The sequence below is a fragment of the Drosophila tropicalis genome, unplaced genomic scaffold (assembly GCF_018151085.1).
Source record: "Drosophila tropicalis isolate 14030-0801.00 unplaced genomic scaffold, ASM1815108v1 contig_4, whole genome shotgun sequence".
NCBI classification, from domain to species: domain Eukaryota; kingdom Metazoa; phylum Arthropoda; class Insecta; order Diptera; family Drosophilidae; genus Drosophila; species Drosophila tropicalis.
In genome coordinates, this window is record NW_027172862.1 from 619,374 (window position 1) to 627,760 (window position 8,387).

The window sequence follows — 8,387 nt, forward strand, 5'->3', positions numbered from 1 at the left end:
TGTTTTTTTTTGGTTGTGCTCTGATTTGTGGCCACTAAAAGCTTCTCTGACATCAGCAGGACGAAGGACGCTAGTGAGGACTTTGCAAAAAGTATGAGAGGCAGAGAGAGAGAGAGCCAGAGTAGAGTGAGTTCCAGGCACGTGCGTGTATGACTATGAGTGTGGGCGTGGACATTGATGTGGGAGAAATGTAGGATACACTAGTCAAAAGACTTTAATTAATACATACAATCTCATAGTGTTAATAAAGAATTTGAAATGAATTTAAAACAAATTATTGCAAAACTATATGAAAACTTCTTGCCAGTTGAAGTATTTCTCTTGAAATACTTACTTTTAGATCATTTCTTATTGAACTACCGACAGTAAATACATTTGAAAATGTCCTTCCATTGTTGAGTGACGCTTATTGAATGGAATCATTGATTTGATTGATTTTTTGTTTACATTTCGTATCACTGTGCGGCGCCAACGGTCTGAGCATAACAACTGTGGTTGTATACTCAATCTCACGGCTGGTCAGGACTCGCAGACCGCCATCCCATCATGCCATTCCATCTGGCCTCAGATTGATGCCTTGCTAATTGCAGTTCGGCCAACGAAGCGTCAACATTGCGCATACGCCGAGTGGCTGCAGTTGCTTTTGACTGATTTATTGCAAACCTAAAATCAGTCACAGTGCCAACTCTTGTCTCCTGTCTTTAAGTATTTTGATGGGTTTGACAAGGATTTAGACCAATCCTAAACAAATCTTTAAGTTAAATTAAGACACCATTTAGCACAAAACGGAAACTACTTATGATGACATCAGACTGAAGACAGAGAATAAGAGAACACGATTACTGGTTGCGTGTGTACATTATTCGGGGGATGGAGGAAAGATAAAGAAGGAATGGCGGCATGCAAAGTAACTAACTAAATGGCTGAGGCACGTGATGCCAAGTGTTGCATGCATGCCTAAGGTATTTAGTTGATGCCACGCCGGCAACGCCCACTGCTTGCCACACGTAAAGTCTAACAATTTGTGCCATCGAATATTTGCAAAGTTGTTTGCGGCACCTGTCGCAAATTGGCCAACTAAAGAACAACACCACCTACAACAACACCACCGTTAAAAAAAAAAACAAAAGCAAAAATGTGAAAAACAAATCGAGTTGGAAATTCGTACAGTTCTCACCTCTTGTGCTCCCATTTTCTCTGCCACTCTCCTATATCTGTTTGTTGCACTCAAAAGCTGAAAAAGAAATACGAGGCGTGAGCGAGGAGGACGAAATAAAAAAAAAAATACAAAAAAAATAGAAAGAAGAAAACAGAAATTGGCTCTTTGCAATGGCACGTTTTTAGAATGAGGCAGGAGAGTGAGAAGAATAATGGAGAGTATGAGAGAGAGAGAGAGAGAGAGAGAGCGCAAGCTACCTTCAATTATGCACACACGTTGGCAAGTGTATGCAATAGCGACTGTAAGGACACTTTCCACTCACACACACACACACACACAGAGAGAGGCACGCAACTCACAAATCTCGAGGCAAATGGCATAGCAAATGAGAGAATTATGCCTGCTCTGCTTGCTTAAGCAGCGGCAAAATTGTTCGCATCTCCCCAAAGTATGCAATAAAACTGCAAACTTTATGTTCGCCTAACGCTACATACATACATACATATCTATAATAAAATTAAAGCTTCACATGAAGAACAAGTACAAGTACTCGTACTTACCTAGATTTAAATATTATCCAGCTTATGTACATACAAATAATATATGACAAAAATACATAAAAACAAATACATAAAGACCCATCAGATTTCCATCGTAAAGAAAGAAAAGATTTCAGATTTTCATTAGATTTTTTTGCCCCTAAAATTGTAAATTGTAAGTAAGATGGGATCAGAGACAGTACCCACATTCATTATAGTATGCTTCAAATACATATATTCACAAATTACTCTACATCAATTAGAGGCTGAGGATGAGGTACTTCCAAGTATTCAAAGTGAAGAACATTTGGAATATGCTGTTGCCTTTAAGAAATACAACAAAGTCTATCAATTTTCGATTGGGTGCCTGCCTTTTTGTTGATTGGCATTATCTATTGCGATAGCTTTGATGCAGATAGAAAGCGAAAGGTCAAACGAAAGGTAAAATGCATCTTTCAAATTTCTCTTTTATTGGGATGCCATGCCCACTTAAACTATCTAACCCTTTGAAAGATCGATAAGATATATACTTTTTACTGGCATCAGTAATTTATGGTACTTGCTTTAGTAGTAAGTTTAACATGAGTTTTAACTCACTTATGTATATAAGCTAAATATTTACTTAAAGCATTGTATAGCATCGACCTTACACTACAATTCAATTAAATACAAATCCCATTTAATTAACATGAAAAACCATTAAGTGTTCTTACAAAGCCCAAAATCAGTGTAAATAGTTAATAAATTGATTCGCCATAAAGACTTAAGCATATGTAAATCCCCCATATAAGTATGATATATATACATACATATGTATGAAGAGTTGTGACCATTTTCAATCTGCCGGTCATACGTAGTTCATACACACACACACACACATATAGACTTTGACTACTATAAATAATTTGCAAAGCTTTCCCGTTAATGGACATTAATTTTATATTAACCTCAATTTATGTGTTAGACAATCGCAGACATTCGCCAGGCCATTCGATTTGATTTAGAGCTTTCCGCTTGGCCAAGAAGAAAAAGCATTTTTCTCGTTGTCTTCGTTCAGTCTGTGTTTTGTTGCCATTAATTTTTAGCGCATGTGGCAAGAGAGGGGATGAGTGATGAATAGGGTGTGTGTGTGTGTGTGGGCGGTCGGTAGGGTCATGGGCGTTAAATTAAATAAGCGAAACCAAGCAGAACTAAGACCTCACAAAATCATTTTGACAGTCGATCATAAAAAAAGGCCATAATAAAGACTCAATTAATGAGTGGCAAAAAGCTAATCCTTAACGTTAGCCATGTTATAACTGATTTGATCTACATCTATCATTGGACTCTTATTTTTGTGAATTGTTTGTTGGAATGAATGTAATGTAGGTACTCCTTTTTGGCAATTAATCAACTTCATTGCTTAATAGCCCTTGATAAACATCAACATAAATATTTACTTAAGTTTCAAATGAGACAAATATATATTTAAACAGCCGGAATTCAATTACAAAGGGACACTCACACATACATACACACAGCGGCCGCCTGTCACGTCCGGATGTTGCTGCAGCTGCTGCTGCTGCTTAACGAAAATATGCAAATTGCCTAAAAAGTATGCCAGAGACAAAAGCCGACCAGTTTAGTTCGGGCCAGACGAGGCAAACAAACAACAGCATTTTGCAATTAGTGCAACTGTCAACAGGACATGGCCGGCACCAGAACCAGAACCAGACTCATGCCCAGTGCTATGTAGGGCAAGACAAGGCAACGCAAGAGAAGACATGGCAAGGCCATGCCCCATCAACATAGAATCATCTTCCAGCCTGTCCCTGGCCCTGTCCTTTCTTGGCCCTGTCACCCAACTCATCATGTGGCCTAAGTGCCTTTTTGGGTTTCTATCAGTATCTCTCAACCTCTCAGCCTCTCTGTCGCCCTCTTTCATTCCACTATCTTGGTCTTCTTCTCTCTGTCTGACAACCGCAAAGCTGCTTAAGGGTTAAGACACTTGTGATTCCGATCCCACCACTCATATATCCAGTGAGCGATACAGACTTGTACGTTAAGGTACTTATTAAAAGAAAACATTCCATACACTGAGCAAAATATTGTCATCATTCAGATGAACTTAAGCAAAATAGTTGCAATCACCAATTTTCGCCCATACAATTTTCATAGTTCGTATTTAATTTTCTTGTCATTAAAACCTAAAATTTGTATATTTATATAATCTATTTTTCCCGTTCTTTCTTTTCCACTTTTTTTATTGGTTTGCTTTTGTTTTGTTGTTCTCTTACAGGTAAGCAAACCATTTCATACCCTAGCAAATAACCAAAGACGACCTAATTGGACAAGGGTGAGGGACCGGGTGATGAGTATGTGAATAAAAATGAAAAGTAAAGGCATCTGATGAAAGTAAGAAAAACTCTAATTGAATTTCATCTCCCTGATTGCAATTCTGTGTCTCTGTGTGTGTGTGTGTCTGTTTGTGTGTGCATTTGAAAAGCTTTCAATAACATTTCAATTTGTATTTCTTCATCACATCAACTGGAAAATACTCTACTACCAAGTTAAATGTTGTTCAAAGTAAATATCAAATAGAGAAAATGAAAAAATTATTATATAGACAGGACTAATAAGTAGGTGACCAAGTTGTATGTTTTTTAAGAACCACCAAGTTCTATTGTCACTTAAAACAATTTACAAATATTCTGTAGATAAAACAAAACAAAACATTGCTTGTACACAATTTGTAAGTTACATACGTAAAGTTGTTAATTTTTGGCAAATGTTGAATACTTTTCCAGACTATTGCATACTTTAAGGGACGAAGTTAACCCAATTTAATATATTGATTGATATAAATTGATATACCTCCTCAAACATTGTCACTTTTCATTAACTAAGTAAGAGCAGAGTTTGCAATTTGATAGCTTGGCCAAATTTTCAATTGGCATATTGAACTTAAATAATAAGTGACATTAAAAATTAGGTTTATGAAGCTTTAATTGCAAAGTTTAAATACTTTAAATTCAAATTTCTTCTTGACCATTGTAATCTATGAAATTTTCCTAGAAATTAAAGTCCACTAATAAGCCCCAAAAACTGAATTAAAAATAGTTAAAAACTGTGAAACGCAATTAAATTCTCTTTGGACCGCATTTGCCTGGCTGCATAATGCCACTGCCAAAGCCAAACACTAACACGCACACACACACACACACACACAAAAGCAAAAAACAAAAATGGAGAAAAAAAAGGAAAACACCAAGCAAATGGCGCCAAACGGCATTAAAATCCCTTTCCTAACTTGACCAAAAACCAATTATATATGCATACAAGAAAATGTACACAACACATGCAAACCTTTCTATAGAAACTAAACTATACTAACGATAGTTTGCAACTAACCAATTTCAAATACTCCCCCACCAAGCCGCATCAACTTGCCCATCTAACTAGCTAGCTGTTTCCTCTGCCTTCTACTGTCTACCCATAACATTAATTTACTAAATAAATTCTTGCAGACAGCAAATTAAATTCCTGTTAAACTCGCAATAAAAACTACAACAAGAACTGACTATAATCATAATGAATAATATATTAAAGTCTTGTCCTTAAACGTCCAGACACACATACATACATATATACAATACATATTTATACCCACTCAGCAGCAACAAAAACAAAACAAAACAAAAAAAACATAAGACAAGAGAAAGAGAAAAAGTAAAGTAAACATTCCAACACAGAACAAACCGTAGACAGAGCCAAGAGCGGGAAAGAATAGAAACACTTCTCAACACAAATTTGGTGCAGAAACATAAATCAGAGTTTTTTAATAATGCAATTTTGTTTGTCGCTTAATTAGTTGCCAAAATCAATGAAATAAAATTCAAAATGATTCATTATGGGCTCAAAAACTCAAAAGAGATTCTTTCAAAGGCTTAAAATCCTATAACAAAGACCTTGTGATATTGCTTTAATAGAAAACAAATTGTTGTAGGCCAGTGTAATAGATGCTTATTATTCAAGTGTGTTTTTGCCAGCTGTGTCTCGAATGATGTTACAGGTGCCACATACGAACACACACACACACATATACACGCCCACAGAGAGACAGGGAGAGTGAGAGTAAGCAAAGGACTCACACATATACATAGACAGAAAGAGAGATAGAGAAAGAGAGAGAGGCCTCCACACCACAATTCGCACTCATCTCTAAGTACTTGCCAGCATTTGTGTTAAGTTAATAAGGCATTTGAGGTTGGGCCAAGAAGGGAATGTCATGAAGGCTTTCGCCTCGAGCTCATCACGCATGTTTTGCATTTGCCTCCACTTCACCCACCCCTCCCTTCCTTCTGCATATTCAGCTTGACGTTGCCTAATCAACTGGCGCTTATTTATTTAACTTTGGTTTCACATTTGCCAAGCAAGCAGAAGGAATACATATTTAACTTTTGGTTAAATCAAAAAGAAATTCCATTTCATTGCAGTTGATGGGATTCCAAAAAAGAAAAAGGAAAGAAAAAAATGTATTAAATATAAATTGAATTGAAAGATATACATAAAAACATATATATCTAAGTATATCTGTAAGCAAATTTTGGCTCAATTATGTTGATTATGCAAATAGAAATGCGAAATACTTTCATTTTCAGAAAATTTTCAACATGCTCTGAAAAGTATGCTACACAAGAAAAACCAACGAAATGAAACACGATGAGAAAAAAGTAACCAAAGAGAAAGGAAAAGTTTTGCGCATATTTTTTCCCTTTTTTCCTCGCACACACATACACACACACACGCACACTTGCAACAACTTTAATATGGCAAACGACGCCTACCTCTAAAAATAAAAATTAAGTAGAAGAAAACTGAAAAGCTAAAGGCATAATTATACCATGCTTTCATGGGATGAAACGATATACTAAACTTGACAAAGTGTAGGTAACAGTAGGCAGGAGGAAGCCATGTTCTTTTGTTTAAGTCTTAAGTTTTGATCTCGTAATTCACTAAAGTGCTATAAAATGCACTTAATGCATGGTATACCATAGTCGGCGCGTCGACTTACTAACTTCATTTTGCTTTTCATTTTGTTATTATTTTTTTGTCGGTCTGGCTTCGTTTTTGCTCAATGCGAGAACTTACTCATGGAAATGAAAAAGGGAGCAGGTGGAAAAGTTATAGGACTAAATGTGTATATCAACACATATAAGTAAGTAGGACTGTGTGTGTGTGTGTGTGTGTGTGTGTGTGTGGTCTTTGATATGATATAACGCTGCTTACTTGTCTTTGAGAAACTTAAAGACAGTCTTTTGTTTAAATATTCGAAAAAAAAAAACATATATTTGATTAATTGCTTTGTCACAATCACTAAATATCAAACTTGACAACTATTAGAAATTGCTTTATTATTATTTTGAGAGTGGTGGTTCTATTCACTTTTTAAATATTTATAATTTAGCTTAAAACATGTCCTAACTAAACATTTTTGGGGTTTATTTGTTATTTGTTATTTTCGTTATTCATGGTAATAAATTATTATCTCATATTTATACATGCGAACTGGTTAAGCAAACACATTTTGTGGGTCATAAAATATGCATAGAAATTTTCACTCTACACCTCTATTCGAACCCTACCCCCAATGCTGCTTCCTCGCCTCTCGGCAATAGTTACATGTGTTGGAACACACAGACACACAAAAAAAGGATGTAAATCCAAAAAACGGGAAACAGAAAGTCGACCCATGACAATTTTTACATACCCTATCTACATGCAATGCATGGCATTAAAAGTCTTAGGCGATCAATTGTCGAATGAATTATTTTTAAAACAAATATATTTAGATTAATATTTGATCTGTAGGACAACAAATTAAAAACCTGCTGACTATGCAGATCAGAAATATATATATGTATGAGCATTTGCATGGTGGTGTATACCCTTTTGTTGGTTTGGTTGTTGCCAACCAAAGGCCATATTAAAAATGTTGGCAAAAACAATAAATGTTGGTACTGCTGCTGTTGCTGCGGCGTGTGCCTGCATGCTGATTTCCGTTTCCTGTTTACGAGCATGCACACACACACACACACAGATGAATACAAGCACATGCAAATATTCAAACACTCAACACTCGCCACTTGCGTGTAAATATTCAAAGCCATTTTCCTCATATGTGAAAACACAATTTTTATGGCATACATTTTTAATAAACCCTCTTAGGCAAAACCCCAAAATGTCTTCTCCAACCCTCGCACTTCACTTTCATCGATAGACATAAATATATGTGTACATGTGTAACAGACATAAATACATATACCTACATATACATATGTTTGTATGGCATGTTATATATTTATGTTTGATTGTATATGTATATATGTCATCTTCGCTTGACTGAATCTGCTCTCAATTTTCGCTTTGCTATCTCAAGACTGGGAGTAAGAGACACCTGTCCCCCAAAAAGAAAAAGTTATAATAACGGGTGCCCATAAGAAATAAGTTTCATGCAAACATTAACCGTTTATTTTGAGAGTGAATGAATGAGAAGGAAATGAATTGAAGACGACTCTTGAATCCAAAAACGTTTATTTTTCAAATTTCCTGTTTAGCCTGTTTTACATTGGCCTAAATTCCCACGGACTTTCACTTTAGATGTCATTAAACAAGGATTTTAACATCACCCTGTATGGCAGGTACACCTG